The 13,429-nt window shown below is 41.3% G+C and overlaps 1 long non-coding RNA gene across 1 annotated transcript; it reads right to left on the bottom strand.

Annotated features, from left to right (window-relative positions):
• Window positions 1-4,525: 4,525 nt before the first annotated feature.
• Window positions 4,526-7,731, bottom strand: LOC111606497. The gene is made up of 4 exons (XR_002752041.1): window positions 6,972-7,731; window positions 5,739-5,855; window positions 5,419-5,623; window positions 4,526-5,312 (listed from the first exon to the last, which is right to left on the bottom strand). It is a non-coding gene; the product is annotated as an uncharacterized LOC111606497 (long non-coding RNA).
• Between the last annotated feature and the right edge of the window lie 5,698 nt (window positions 7,732-13,429).

The following is a 13,429-nucleotide window of genomic DNA, read 5'->3' as shown; positions in this document are numbered from 1 at the left end:
CATCAGGTTTTTCCATGAATGTTAATATCTCTTTGTGAAATATCTGAAGTTTTATATCTTTTTCTTTAGGATAGAAAGGCACCTCAAACCTATGATATAAACAGAAACTTTCCATAAGTAGGAAAGAAATAAAAATACATCCTAATTTGGACTATTTCTGAGTTATTAAGTCATCTGACAGTTTTGATTGTGTCTCTGTTGTGTTCATACAAGGGCCGTTTTCATGTTCAGTTCCATCTCAACCTTAACAGACATAAACAAGCAGTGAATAAATCGACTTTCAATCAGTTTTTTGCAGCAGAGTTAATAATAATAAACACGTTTTCACTGAGGCTCTGTAAGAGCCATATGAATGAAATAAGTAATTATTGATATGACAGGAGCAGCGACTTTGACACCTGGGTGGTGGGTGTGTCGATGTGGGCGTGACGTCACCAAGTATGAATAGGAAGGTCACTGGCCTGCTGGCTTTGTGTGTATGAGGAAGCGGTGAGCGGGGCGGTCAGTCCTTGCAAAGTTTGGAGTATGATGATCAAAATGGAATAAATCGATAATTGTGACAGAACAAAGAAATGGTTTGGAGTTGATTGATACACGGACAGATGAGATTCCCATTGGTTTTGTCGTGTTTTATAATAATAAAACATGTTTATTATTATTATTACGTCTTTGGTGCAAAAAACTGATTGAAAGTCGATTTATTCACTGCATGCTGTGATTGAAGCTAAAAGTGCATCTAAATACAGACTTGAAGGGCTGGATACTTGTGCAATCACTTGTTTTATGTTACATGTCATTTGGACATTTATTAAAATATTTCTTAGTTAAAAAAAAAGTCAAATTAGCTGAATTTTGTTGATCAGGATGGATTTGTAAAGGCAATGAATAGAGCATCAAAGGAATGAATACATTTTATAGGCGCAGTCAGATGGCACAAAGCTCCAACACTGCTTCAGCAATACAGCAAATCTTTAACTTATAAAAATATCATTTTTAAATAATTTTGTAGATTTTTATTGCTTCTGGGTTTATTGCGTTGTTTGAGAACATGAACGCATTTTGTTCTAATTGTAGCAATAAAGCCATTTTTTTTTAAAAATGTGATGGCAACTGTCAACATCAACAATGGCAACATCCATCCATCCATTTTCTTCTGCTTATCCCAGACTTCCCTCTCTCCAGCCACTTCTTCCACCTCCTCCGGGGGAGTCCCAAGGCGTTCTCAGGCCAGCCGAGAAACATAGTCCCTCCAGCGTGTCCTGGGTCTTCCCCGGGCCCTCCTCCCGGTGGGACGTGCCCAGAACACCTCACCAGGGAGGCGTCCTGACCAGATGCCCGAGCCACCTCAACTGGCTCCTCGCCTCACGGTAGATGCTGCGCCGATCCGCCTGTCGATCTCCTGTTCCCTTCTTCCCTCATTCGTGAACAAGATCCCGGAGTTCACTGCCCCAAGTGAACTCCTCCACTTGGGGCAGGACAACCCCCCTGACCCGGAGAAGGCACTCTACCTTTTTCCGGCTCAAGACCATGGTCCCCTATAATTGGAGCACACTCTCTGGTCCCCCTTTTTGAACAGGGGGACCACCACCCCAATCTGCCAATCCAAAGGAACTGCCACCGATGTCCATGCGATATTGCAGTCGCGTCAGCCAACACAACCCTGCAACATCCAGAACCTTAAGGAACTCTGGGCGGATCTCATCCACCCCCGGGGCCATGCCACTGAGGAGCTTTTTAACCAACTCGCCGACCTTGTCCCTAGAGATTGGAGAGCCCAACACAGAGTCCCCAGGCTCAGCTTCCTTAATGGAAGGCATGTTGGTGAGATTGAGGAGGTCTTCGAAGTATTCTGCCCACCGGCTCACAACGTCCCGAGTTGAGGTCAGCAGCACATCATCCAACACTGTTGGTCCTGTACTGCTTCCCCCTTCTGAGACGCCGGATGGTGGACCAGAATCGCCTCGAAGCCGTGCGGAAGTCTTTCTCCATGGCCTCTCTAAACTCCTCCCACGCCCGAGTTTTTGCCTCGGCAACCACCCGAGCCGCATGCCGCTTCGCCTGCCGGTACCCATCAGCTGCTTCCGGAGTCCCACAGGCCAAAAAGGCCCAAAAGAACTCCTTCTTCAGCCTGACGGCATCCCTCACCAAAGGTGAGTTCGAACCAATGGGTTCGAGGGTTGCCACCGCGACAGGCACCGTCAACCTTACGGCCACAGCTCCGATAGGCCACCTCGGCAATGGAGGCACGGAACACAGTCCACTCAGACTCGATGTCCCCCAACTCCCCCGGGACGCGTTCGAAGTTCTGCCGGAGATGGGAGTTAAAGCTCCGCCTCGCAGGGGATTCCGCCAGACGTTCCCAGCAGACCCTCACAACACGTTGGGCCTGCCAGGTCTGACCGGCATCCTCCCCCTCCACCGGAGCCAACTTACCACCAGGTAGTGGTCGGTGGACAGCTCCGCACCTCTCTTCACCCGAGTGTCCCAGACATGCGGCCGCAGAAACGACGACAAAGTCTATCATCGAACTGCGGCCTAGGGTGTCCTGGTGCCAAGTGCACATATGGACACCCTTATGCCTGAACATGGTGTTCGTTATGGACAATCCATGACGAGCACGGAAGTCCAGCAACAGAACACCGCTCGAGTTCAGATCGGGGGGACCGTTTTTTCTTTGATAATGAGATGTCTTTAAGCTTATTCTTCAACTCTTCGTTGGTGGCATCTTGCAGTTTTATTCTTGCTACATATGCACTGTCTGGGTTTCAACAACCTCTTTCTCAAGACTCGCTGTAGAAATGTCCAGTTTTTGGGTTTTTTTCTGCAGGATTGCTCTTTCTGTGTGTGCATTTTCAAATTTCTCCTGGAGGTTTTGGTACTGCAAATCTTGTTTTGACAACTTCATCTCAAAATCGTACAAAGACTTGTGTAGTGACCTGACTTCTTTTCTTAAACTCAAATTTTCTTCATCCATGTACTTTACCCGCTTCAGTGATGTTTCTTCATTCTGTCGATTTCTTTTCGCCTCAAGCTCTATTTCTTGGGTAACTTTGTGTTGTTTCTGAATCTCTTCTTTTAGAGCATCGATTGCCTTTTGCTTTGCATCTAAATTGAGATTAAGATTGCCAATCGTTTTCAATTTCGTTCTCATAAGATCTAACTGCTTTTTAAGGTCGACTTATAGGGCCTCTGATTCATTTCTAAATGTGGTTGCTTTCTGGTTAGACATGTCTAGCTGTACTTTCACTGTTTGGTTTTCATCCGTAAGCTCATTCTCTGTACACCTTCAGTGTTGCCACTGTGTCAGCCAGGTGATACCCCCGTCTGGTTTCAGCCCTGAGAGCATATGTCTTCTCTGCAAGACATTGTTCCGTGTATTTTACCGGACCTTCGAGTTCCTGAATTCTAGTTAAATCCCTTTATTGTTGCTAGAAAGTTTAAAATATTTAGCCTCTAGCTGTTTAATTTCCTTCTTTTGCTTACATACATTCTCCAGCTGTGTCTGTAAATCTTTCTCAATACTTTGAATTTTCTCTCTGGACACAGAACTTTCTGTTCGCTTGATTTCTTCCAGTATGGAAGGCCGCGTTGTCTCTCTAGCTCTTCCACTATCATTTTTCAGGGCTTTCTTCTGGGACCGTGGATCATTGTTAGTTAGCTGATCCGACCTGGTCTTGGTTCACGAATCTTGTGATAAACGTTTCATTTCCTTCTTCTGCTTACTTACATTGTCCAGCTGTGTCTGTAAATCTTTGTCAATACTTTGAAAACTCTCCCTGGACACAAAACTTTCTCAAGCGAAGAGAAATTTTTGAGAACACGAACGCATTTTGTTCTAATCGTAGCAATAAAGCCATTTTTTAAAAAATATGATGGCAACTGTCTGCCAGCAGAGGGCAGCATTGTTCAAATAATTGTTGAGAAATTACTGGTGATTTTTGTTGGTGCTTGTTCCTCCTTACTGAGTCTGTGTCTTTAAGTGCAGCTTCTCGTTGGAAATTCAAATAAAGATCATAATCACAACCTTCAAACAGGATGTGGGGTCTAGTTCGGTCTGTGTGTTTAGTTGAAGTGGTAAACATGTCGATTCTCCACTCTGGAGCTTTTGGATCAACACGGACACTAGAGGGATGACCATCGGTCCCTCTGCCAGCAACAGATCTAATCAGAACAGACAAGGGACTGGTGTATTGATCATTTTAATGGCAAAGTTACACAGTAATCCAAATAAAAGAATAGGAAAAAGAACAGGTGTATATTTTTTTTTTGCATGTTCTTACACAGGAAAATTTCCAGAGTAAAATTTAGTCAATTTGAAAAAAGATTTTACTCTAAAAAAGACATTTGGTCCCAGTCTAAATAGAGTAAAATTTACTCTCATGGAAGATTTGAAATTTAATTAACATTTAATTAAATCCTAAAACAGTACCAAATTTAACTTTATTTCACTCACTAAGCAATTGTTTTACAGCTATAATACACAGCTGAGTTTGTAAGAGTAAATGATTAGACCAGAAATCAGTAATTGAACTGCCATTTTTATTGCTCACAAGAAACAGTATGGAACAATATAAACATTTGCATCTTCATGACTGTATGACACCTGTAAATCAAAAGCTCTGTAACAGTAAAGCTCTTCTACATAAATAACAGGAGGTCCGTCTCTTCTACACAAAACTTGTAAAGCACTGAAATGCTCATTCAGACACACTGTTTGCAGGGCAATGTAACAAACAATAACCTGTCATCTTTCACAAGAACATTGTAGATCGTATGGAAAACTGGCATTTCACAAAAAACTTCTTTACAAACAACTAAATCTGCACGATACATATCTCCATGATGTTTGGCCCATTTAACATTTAATACCTTGGTGTTGATTGGTAACTGAAGAGTCTCTGCTATCTCACAGCCCCAGTCCAGTGAATTTAAAGGCACCATTTTACCTGGTCCAATGGTCAGTCTCTGAGGGTCAAATGTATGCCAACTGAAAGCTGTGTTTGTCAATCACAATGAAGTACTTGTGAATCACACTCCTCTGAGTCCCTACTGCAAGCAGGTATGGTTGACGGCTTTCTGCGATGCCATCAAGGTGCTCCTGTTTCATTAAACACTTTCTTTGTAAGTCATTGCAACTTACCATTTTCCACTTCTGTTGTGCCTTCAGCATTGTCAAGAAGGTTCTCAAGGTCATCAGACTGTGTGAGACCACGGCTTTGTTTGAGGCCTTTCTGCTTTTAGACAGTGGGCCACTTCTCCAGGAACTTTGCAGAGATGGCTTCCCCAAACATCAATGTAAAATCTTGCTCAACCTGGAGAATAGATGAAGTGAAGTTTTTAAAAATCATTTTGTTAAACTTTCTCACATCCACCTTAACCTAAACTTTGTTGGTTAAACTGAAGTGAAGATAAACATACCAATCCTCCTATGTCCAGGAATCTTGGGAAGTCCAAAAAGATACTAGGTGACGTCACTGGGTCACGAATCATCTTCTGGCGATAGCTGAAAGTCTGTTTCATCTTCCTCATGACAGTTCCTTCAGCGCAATGGCCTCAGAACACAAGCTATCTGTCATAAGGCAGTCTTCTTCACTCAAACAGTCTCCATCAGTTGTTGGTCCCCCTAAAAAAATCATATGAATGTGAGACTCCATCTTAGGATTTAATAAATACGGCTTGGGAACTCATTGTGCAGTTTGGTTGCAGGATGAAATGTGTACAAGTATAAATACAGATACCTGTTTGGGTCTGTGACAGTCTGGGGACCTTCTTTTGTCCATTAAAGCTTCCCTCTGGACAAACTTCAGTCTCCAAGCCAGATACCCACTTCCATCTTCTGCATTGTAATAATGCTCCTAAAAGTAGGTGAATGATAAATGTTATTAAAGCTGTGAAAGCAAAGACAACCGTGAATACTAGCAGCTGTGATTTACAGATTTTATTTCACATTGTTTGAATTACATAGATAAAATCTCTTCACAATGTTTATTCTTCAAGCTGCAGTAGCCCAACACTGGAACAATGAACTCTACAAAGGTTTAAAAATTGGAAAGTTAAAAACAAGTGGCACAGTGCAAAAGAGAAACATTTTCAGTTCATTCCCAAAACGTTTTTGAGGAACACAATATATGAAAATGCTGGAAACTTGTTTCGTTAGCACTCACCACAGTCCAAAAACAAACTGTAAGTCAGTTGGCCTTCAAAACAGATATATTTCTGTCGATCTCTGTTTTTGTCACGCACAGCTTGCATCCTTCATGATATAAAAATAATATTTTTTTTCTATAATCATATAAACATACTTATCGAAGTGAATAAAAAATTAGGATAAAAGGTTGAAACCATCATGAGGAAGAAGTACTGGGTGGCTAATAGCTATCCATAATGGGCTAGGCTCTTTACTTGAATTTAGCCAATTACCACATCTAAAACGGAAAGAAAAAACATTATCAGCTCCATACAACTCGATGTAAACGGGGTTTATGGACAAAATAGTGAATCAAAAATGTTTTACTGACAACTTACACAGTTTGCATACAAAACACAACTTTAATTCTTTTTTTATCGTTGCTCTACATTCAAGAGAAGTTACTAGCATAGTCCTCCCGCGCCATTTTCTGGGCGGGATACTGACTCCACATGCTAGCAGAGCTAGCTCCGATAGTACAGCTGGCTCCTCTTTTAAACTCCAGCTTAAAAATAGCGACAGCCTTGACTTGTGAAAATAAAATAATAGACGTAGCATTGCACAACACTGATGTTTTTTTTCTGCTTACATTGTTGTAAACGGCCAAATTAAGTTAGCTGAAGCACACATGCTAACTAGTTAGCCAACCTTGTTAATTCCTCGCTGTACCCCTCCTTCCCCCACGACTATATAGCAGCACGTGATCATAATTAGTCTTAATAATAATAAAAAAAATCATAAAACCCCACGTAAAATATATCTACAAAAACATTTGGGGATTTACCTGGTGTGTCCGGTGGACTTCTGTGTTGTGTGTTACGTGTTAATCGGACAAACCACAAAACACCGAGTCTGGGTTTGGAGGCGGTCTCCGTTTATTCAATCTGTCAATCGGGAGATATTAGCATTAGCACATAGCATGTGCTCCAGTTCTCCAACCCGATCTATACAGAATAATAATGTTAACATGCATCAAATGTTATGTGTAATAGCAACTCAAATGAAAATATCCAAACACCTAACATTGATACAGAAGAAAAAAATAAACATTCGAACAATATAAGTGAAAGGATTACAATGGATTATAAAACGTGCCTCTTCCCAGTGGAACGAGTAACAAAACGGAAGAGGAAATTAACAACTTAATATTTATAATGGTGCTGGAGGACCCTGAACAAAAGAAGAAGAAAGTATGGCGGAGCTGGAGGACCAAATCCCTTATAGCAGACACAGAGGAACACAAAGACAGACAAGTATAAGAGGACAAATAAATTAAAGAAAACATTTTGTGAAAATGTACAACTAACAATATAGACCCAGTTACATTCACACAGCTAACCGTCGCCTCCGTTTCCACTGCGGGTAACAAGATGGTGGAAGAAACGATCTTAAGGAACTTCAGTGGTTCTGAGATCAAACCAGCACGAGCTTCATGACGAGAGTACAAAACAAATCTATCATCAGCATAACAAGTGACATCAGCAGGCCAAACACAAGGAAATCCCTAAATTAATTTACTGATAAGCAGAGGGCCGTTATGAATACTCATGAAAGATGCATGACCCAAACTTTTACAGCTGTAACACCAAAAAAAAAAAAGGAAGAAAGAGATAAATAAAAACAATGTTAATGTGATCAGATTTAAATGTGGCCACCCAGCTTGAAAAGCTAGTAAACAATTTGTGGTTTTTGTTTTTGCAATTTCTGCAGAGATCTTGGAGATAATCGGAGCACAACCTCTGCCACTAAGACGGATATTTGACTGAACTGCCGGCTTCATAATTTCTTATCTCTCAGAAACGGACTAAATGTTACGTTTATAACGTAATCTTTGCTCGTCTTGCGGGGCGCAGGAGGTTGCCACGGCATCCGCCACAGGTTCTCTTTGTTTAAGAGAGCTTAAACAAAGCCGTTACGATATCAAGTTTCCAGGCTTTATATTTATTTCTCGATTATTAATCAGCGCTTCCCTGAACACAACGACGGTTGATTGACTAGCTGTACTTGGTGCTAACACGAGTAACAGTTTAGTCCAAAGCCTTTTCTGCTAAAATAAACTCTTCAGTGTATGTCAGATACAGACACATTGCCTATTGATCTGTTTAGCTAACGTAAGACTGTGTAGCAGACAGGCTTCAAGGTGTAGAAGTTGTATCAGTTCTGCTGTTATGCTGTACTCAGCTAACGGGAAGTTAAGTTTGTTTGTGAGACGGCCACGCACGTGACCACGTAGAATGGGCATTAGCCAATGAAAAGCGGCCCCTGTGGTAAGGTCCATTACATTGTGCCGTGTAAATGTGACACAACGCAATTACACGGCGTTCCATTTTGGAAGAAGCAGTTTATACTGTTGATCTGTTTTGTATGCCAGCTCCTCCAAAAGATCATTTTCCTCTTGTTAAGGAAAATGATTATTTAATGCTAAAAATACACTTAATCTTCCAACATGTGTTAATCACTCGTATTTGAAAAAACAGGCTTTGTGTGACCCTTCGAAAGAGGCCCGAGGAGACAAGCAGACGCCTTCCACTGTCTGTTTAAGAGCATACAAAAGCCATAAAATTAGCATCTCCATGGAAACGGCAGTTGGAATGTGGGAGGAAGAAACTCCAGGGGAGTCGGCGAGATTTATAGCAGGACTTTGGTGCGGGGGATATTCGGGCCTGGTACAGGATTAGGGGGTTTCTTTGGGGGGCCGAACAGGCCTCTGAGTGGTCGAACAACGGAGCGCCTTGACTGCATATATTAAATAGGGAAACACCTCTTTCATTTAAAAGTACAGGTCAGCAAGCGAACAGAGAGTTTTTTTTCCATCTTTTTCTCCACGTGGGCGCCTTTGTCTGTCTTTTGTGTTTCGTGTTGTCTGTTTCCCCTTGTCTGTATAAAATGTATATCTCTGTATCTCTGCAGCTTTGTTGTCGATTGCTTTGTATGAATTAAACTCTGTGATCTGTGACGTCATTGTGCCTCGCCATCGTCTTGCAGTCGTGACGACATCTGCTCGGGACACGGGTTAACAGGAGGAAAGGAGAGCCATGCTTTTTTCCAAAATTTAAGCTAACCTAATAACTTTCCTCCTTAACACTCTCTATTTTTATTTTGGGGTTTCATTTACTTCACCTTCCACGTTCGCCCAGATCAGAATATTATGGTTGTTTAACATAAGTGATGTTATTTGTGCGCATATAAAAGCTTCCTGATAAAGTTGCATATTGGGTAGTCGTAATTCTTGTCATGTTACCATATTACAAAGAGTGCGCTGAGTCAAACTGTATCATCGTTATTGGTTTATTCAGGACCAACAAACTCCCAGCGCACTACCCAAACCTGCCGCTCTTTTAAGATGTCATCACAGGTGGCCATTTGTAGTTTTTAACCATGCGTAACATTAACGCCACAATTCTCTGTATTCTATTTTAGTTTGGAGTTTTAGGACAGACATTTTAGGCTTTTCCCCCTCCCAAATAAAGTTCTTTATCATTTTGTCCAGGGTTTTAAATATAGAGTGTTACAAAGAACATAAGATTGTCGTTGTTAACTTTATTGCTGAGTGCTTTTACACGGACATGCCGGGTAAACTGTAAATAAAGTGAAAACAAAACGTCAATGCTTAGTATCGCAATATTCAATAAACACAAATTTAAACATAGATTTAGGAGCTAGGCTTGACTTGACTAACTGGTTATAAGGCAAAGTTTAGTCTTAGAACACTTCGTAATGTAATAAACATCGGCATTCAAATATCACCGTGTAGCAAAACACAGCTAGCATTTTAGCATTTGGCTATATCAAATTATATATTTATTTGGTGATGTTCTCCACCAGAGCCAAAACGCTGTGACCCAATTACGTTGTGCCGCGTAATGCTGCTGCTTATGTACGTGTGATTGTATACACACCTTGATCACCTTGATCACCAGTAATTAATCCTGTTTGGAGTTAATCTGTTGATCCAACCCCGTTTTCTTTTTTTAGTAAGAATGAAATGACCCCATAGATGCATTTCATGCGCTTCGATGCACGGACCAATGCGTTGCACCTTTATGAGACAAAAACTGAGGTAAAGTACTATTTACATTCGAGTGAAGTTTTCACATCCATTTATTTTTATTTTCTTTATTTTGTCTGCGTGTTATGTTGTTGTCTGGTTTGATGCTTCATGGTCTAAATAACAATGAATGAATAACAATTAATTTTTATAAAATATGGCACCGAACATGCATGAGGCCCCAGAACAACTGTGGCAGTTACTATGCTGCCTAGAAAAATAATAAAGTCAGGTTTTCAACAAAAAGAGAGAGAAAAAGACATGAGAGTCAATTTGTAGCACAGTTTTTTTCCAAGAGTGGTGGGTAGACTCTGTGAGACTATCAATCATTTAGCATAGTTAGCTTAGCTACAGACTGTTGTTTGCCTCCATTTCACAGGCATTTAATGAACGAAGGAAAAGAAATTCCAAGATATTCACATATTTAACTTGTCCCTGTACCTTTTACCACATTAACAACAGGCGAGTCAGTCAGCAGCAGCTCCAATCCCAACATAACCTTTGACCCCTGTCCCAGTAAAAAAAACAGGTGAGCAACACTTTGTTCATTTACAAGCTAGTTAGCATCATTCCAGGGAATCTAGGATTTCTCTGTCTTTGCCCTTTTTACAATTATCAATATTTTTTACTACTGACAGAAATTCAAACATTCTTAATAAAATGATTATAAAAAACAGCCTCATTTCTGCTCTGCAGCCAGTCCACAGTGTTAGCTTGGCATTTTTTAACATATTTGTTGAAACTATCATTATGTTGCGAAATTATGGCATGAGAGATAATATGGGAAAAATTTATTTCCTCTGCCTTCTCCCAGTGCTATCTAGAAACAACCAATCAGAGGCATCCATCCATCCAGCCCGCCTCACGGTAGATGCTGCGCCGATCCGCCTGTCGATCTCCTGTTCCCTTCTTCCCTCATTCGTGAACAAGATCCCGGAGTTCACTGCCCCAAGTGAACTCCTCCATTTGGGGCAGGACAACCCCCCCGACCCGGAGAAGGCACTCTACCTTTTTCCGGCTCAAGACCATGGTCCCCTATAATTGGAGCACACCCTCTGGTCCCCCTTTTGAACAGGGGGACCACCACCCCAATCTGCCAATCCAAAGGAACTGCCGCCGATGTCCATGCGATATTGCAGAGTCGCGTCAGCCAACACAACCCTACAACATCCAGAACCTTAAGGAACTCTGGGCGGATCTCATCCACACCCGGGGCCATGCCACTGAGGAGCTGTTTAACCACCTCGGCGACCTTGTCCCTAGGGATTGGAGAGCCCAACCCAGAGTCCCCAGGCTCAGCTTCCTTAATGGAAGGCATGTTGGTGAGACCCTCCAGGTCTCGCTGTCATTGCCCACCTGAGACAATGACGTGCTCAATGACGTCATTTTGATAGCCCAGAGGCAGTCAAACATAAACAACCACATCCCTTTACATTTTTGCTCTTCCAAATGAACTGATTTGAAGAGGCGGTAGATAAACAATTTTTTGGGGTTTCTTAATAGACTTTGGGTCTGAGTCCTCAGATTTCAGTTTGATATTTTTTGACTCAATGGGTGGAAATCTGTTTTTCTTTGATAAAGAGATGTCTTTAAGTTTATTTTTCAACTCCTCGTTGGTGGCATCTTGCAATTTCATTCTTGCTACATATGCACTAATCTCTGCTTCTTGGGCTTTTATCCGTCTTCTGAGAGCTTTAAATTTGGTCTGACTCACATGCACTTCATGCAATGCATCTTCTGGCAGATAGTCTAACTTAGATTTGAGATTCTTCACCTCATGCTGCAGCTTCTGCTCCTCAAGCTTGAGATCCTTAATTTCTGTCTCTTTCTCTTCCAGTGTTTTGGACAATCTGCGGTTCTCAATTCGATACATTTTTAGTTTTTCCGTTTTCCTGTCGGTGTCTGGGAGAAGTATAATATCTCCTCTCTCTTCATCTAGCCCTAACCTTTGCACCTTAGAATAAGTTGCTCTAACAACTTTAAATTTCTGAGCATTCTCATGGTGTCGCAGAACTTCCTTAGTTAGCTCTATAATCTTACAATCCTGTTCGCGAATTAAATCAGCCTGTATTCCAATTTTTCTCTCATTAGAGTAAAGTGCTTCTGTGGCTCTTCTGTTTTTTGTCACAGCGTCTTCTCTCTGCATCTTCAGTTTCATAAAATCCTCTTGTGTACGCTGGAGGTCTTTTTCAAATTTAATTTTTCTTTCCTTGGCGATGTGAATCGTTTCAGCCAGCTTTATCTTCATCTGCTCCACTTGATTCTTCAGAAACTGATTCTCTTGCTGGGACTTTTCCAGGAGTGTCTGGGTTTCAACAACCTCTTTCTCAAGACTCGCTGTAGAAATGTCCAGTTTGTGGGTTTTTTTCTGCAGGATTGCTCTTTCTGTGTGTGCATTTTCAAATTTCTCCTGGAGGTTTTGGTACTGCAAATCTTGTTTTGACAACTTCATCTCAAAATTGTACAAAGACTTGTGTAGTGACCTGACTTCTTTTCTTAAACTCAAATTTTCTTCATCCATGTACTTTACTCGCTTCAGTGATGATTCTTCATTCTGTCGATTTCTTTTCGCCTCAAGTTCTATCTCTTGGGTAACTTTATGTTGTTTCTGAATCTCTCCTTTTAGAGCATCGATTGCCTTTTGCTTTGCATCCAAATCGAGCTTAAGATTGCCAATCGTTTTCAATTTTGTTCTCATAAGATCTAACTGCTTTTTAAGGTCGACTTTAAGGGCCTCTGATTCATTTCTAAATGTGGTTGCTTTCTGGTTAGACATGTCTAGCTGTACTTTCACTGTTTGGTTTTCATCTGTAAGCTCCCTCACCTGTTTTTCTGCGGCCAGCGCTCGTTCTTTGAACCCCTTCAGTGTTGCTATTGTATCATCCAGATGATACCCCCGTGTGGTTTCAGTCCTCAGAGCATATGTCTTCTCTGCAAGACATCGTTCCATGTATTTTACCTGACTTTCAAGTTCCTGAATTCTAGTTTCACTTTCCTGAAGTTTAATCAAAATCCCTTTATGATTGTTAGAAAGTTTAAAATGTTTAGCCTCTAACTGTTTAAATTCCTTCTTCTGCTTACTTACATTTTCCAGTTGTGTCTGTAAGTTTTTCTCAATTCTTTGAATTCTCTCCCTGGACACAGAACTTTCTCTTCGCTTGATCTCTTGCAGTATGGAAGGCCGCGTTGTCTCT

Source organism: Xiphophorus maculatus, chromosome 22, assembly GCF_002775205.1.
Source record: "Xiphophorus maculatus strain JP 163 A chromosome 22, X_maculatus-5.0-male, whole genome shotgun sequence".
NCBI classification, from domain to species: domain Eukaryota; kingdom Metazoa; phylum Chordata; class Actinopteri; order Cyprinodontiformes; family Poeciliidae; genus Xiphophorus; species Xiphophorus maculatus.
This window is presented reverse-complemented; position numbering and strand designations above follow the sequence as displayed.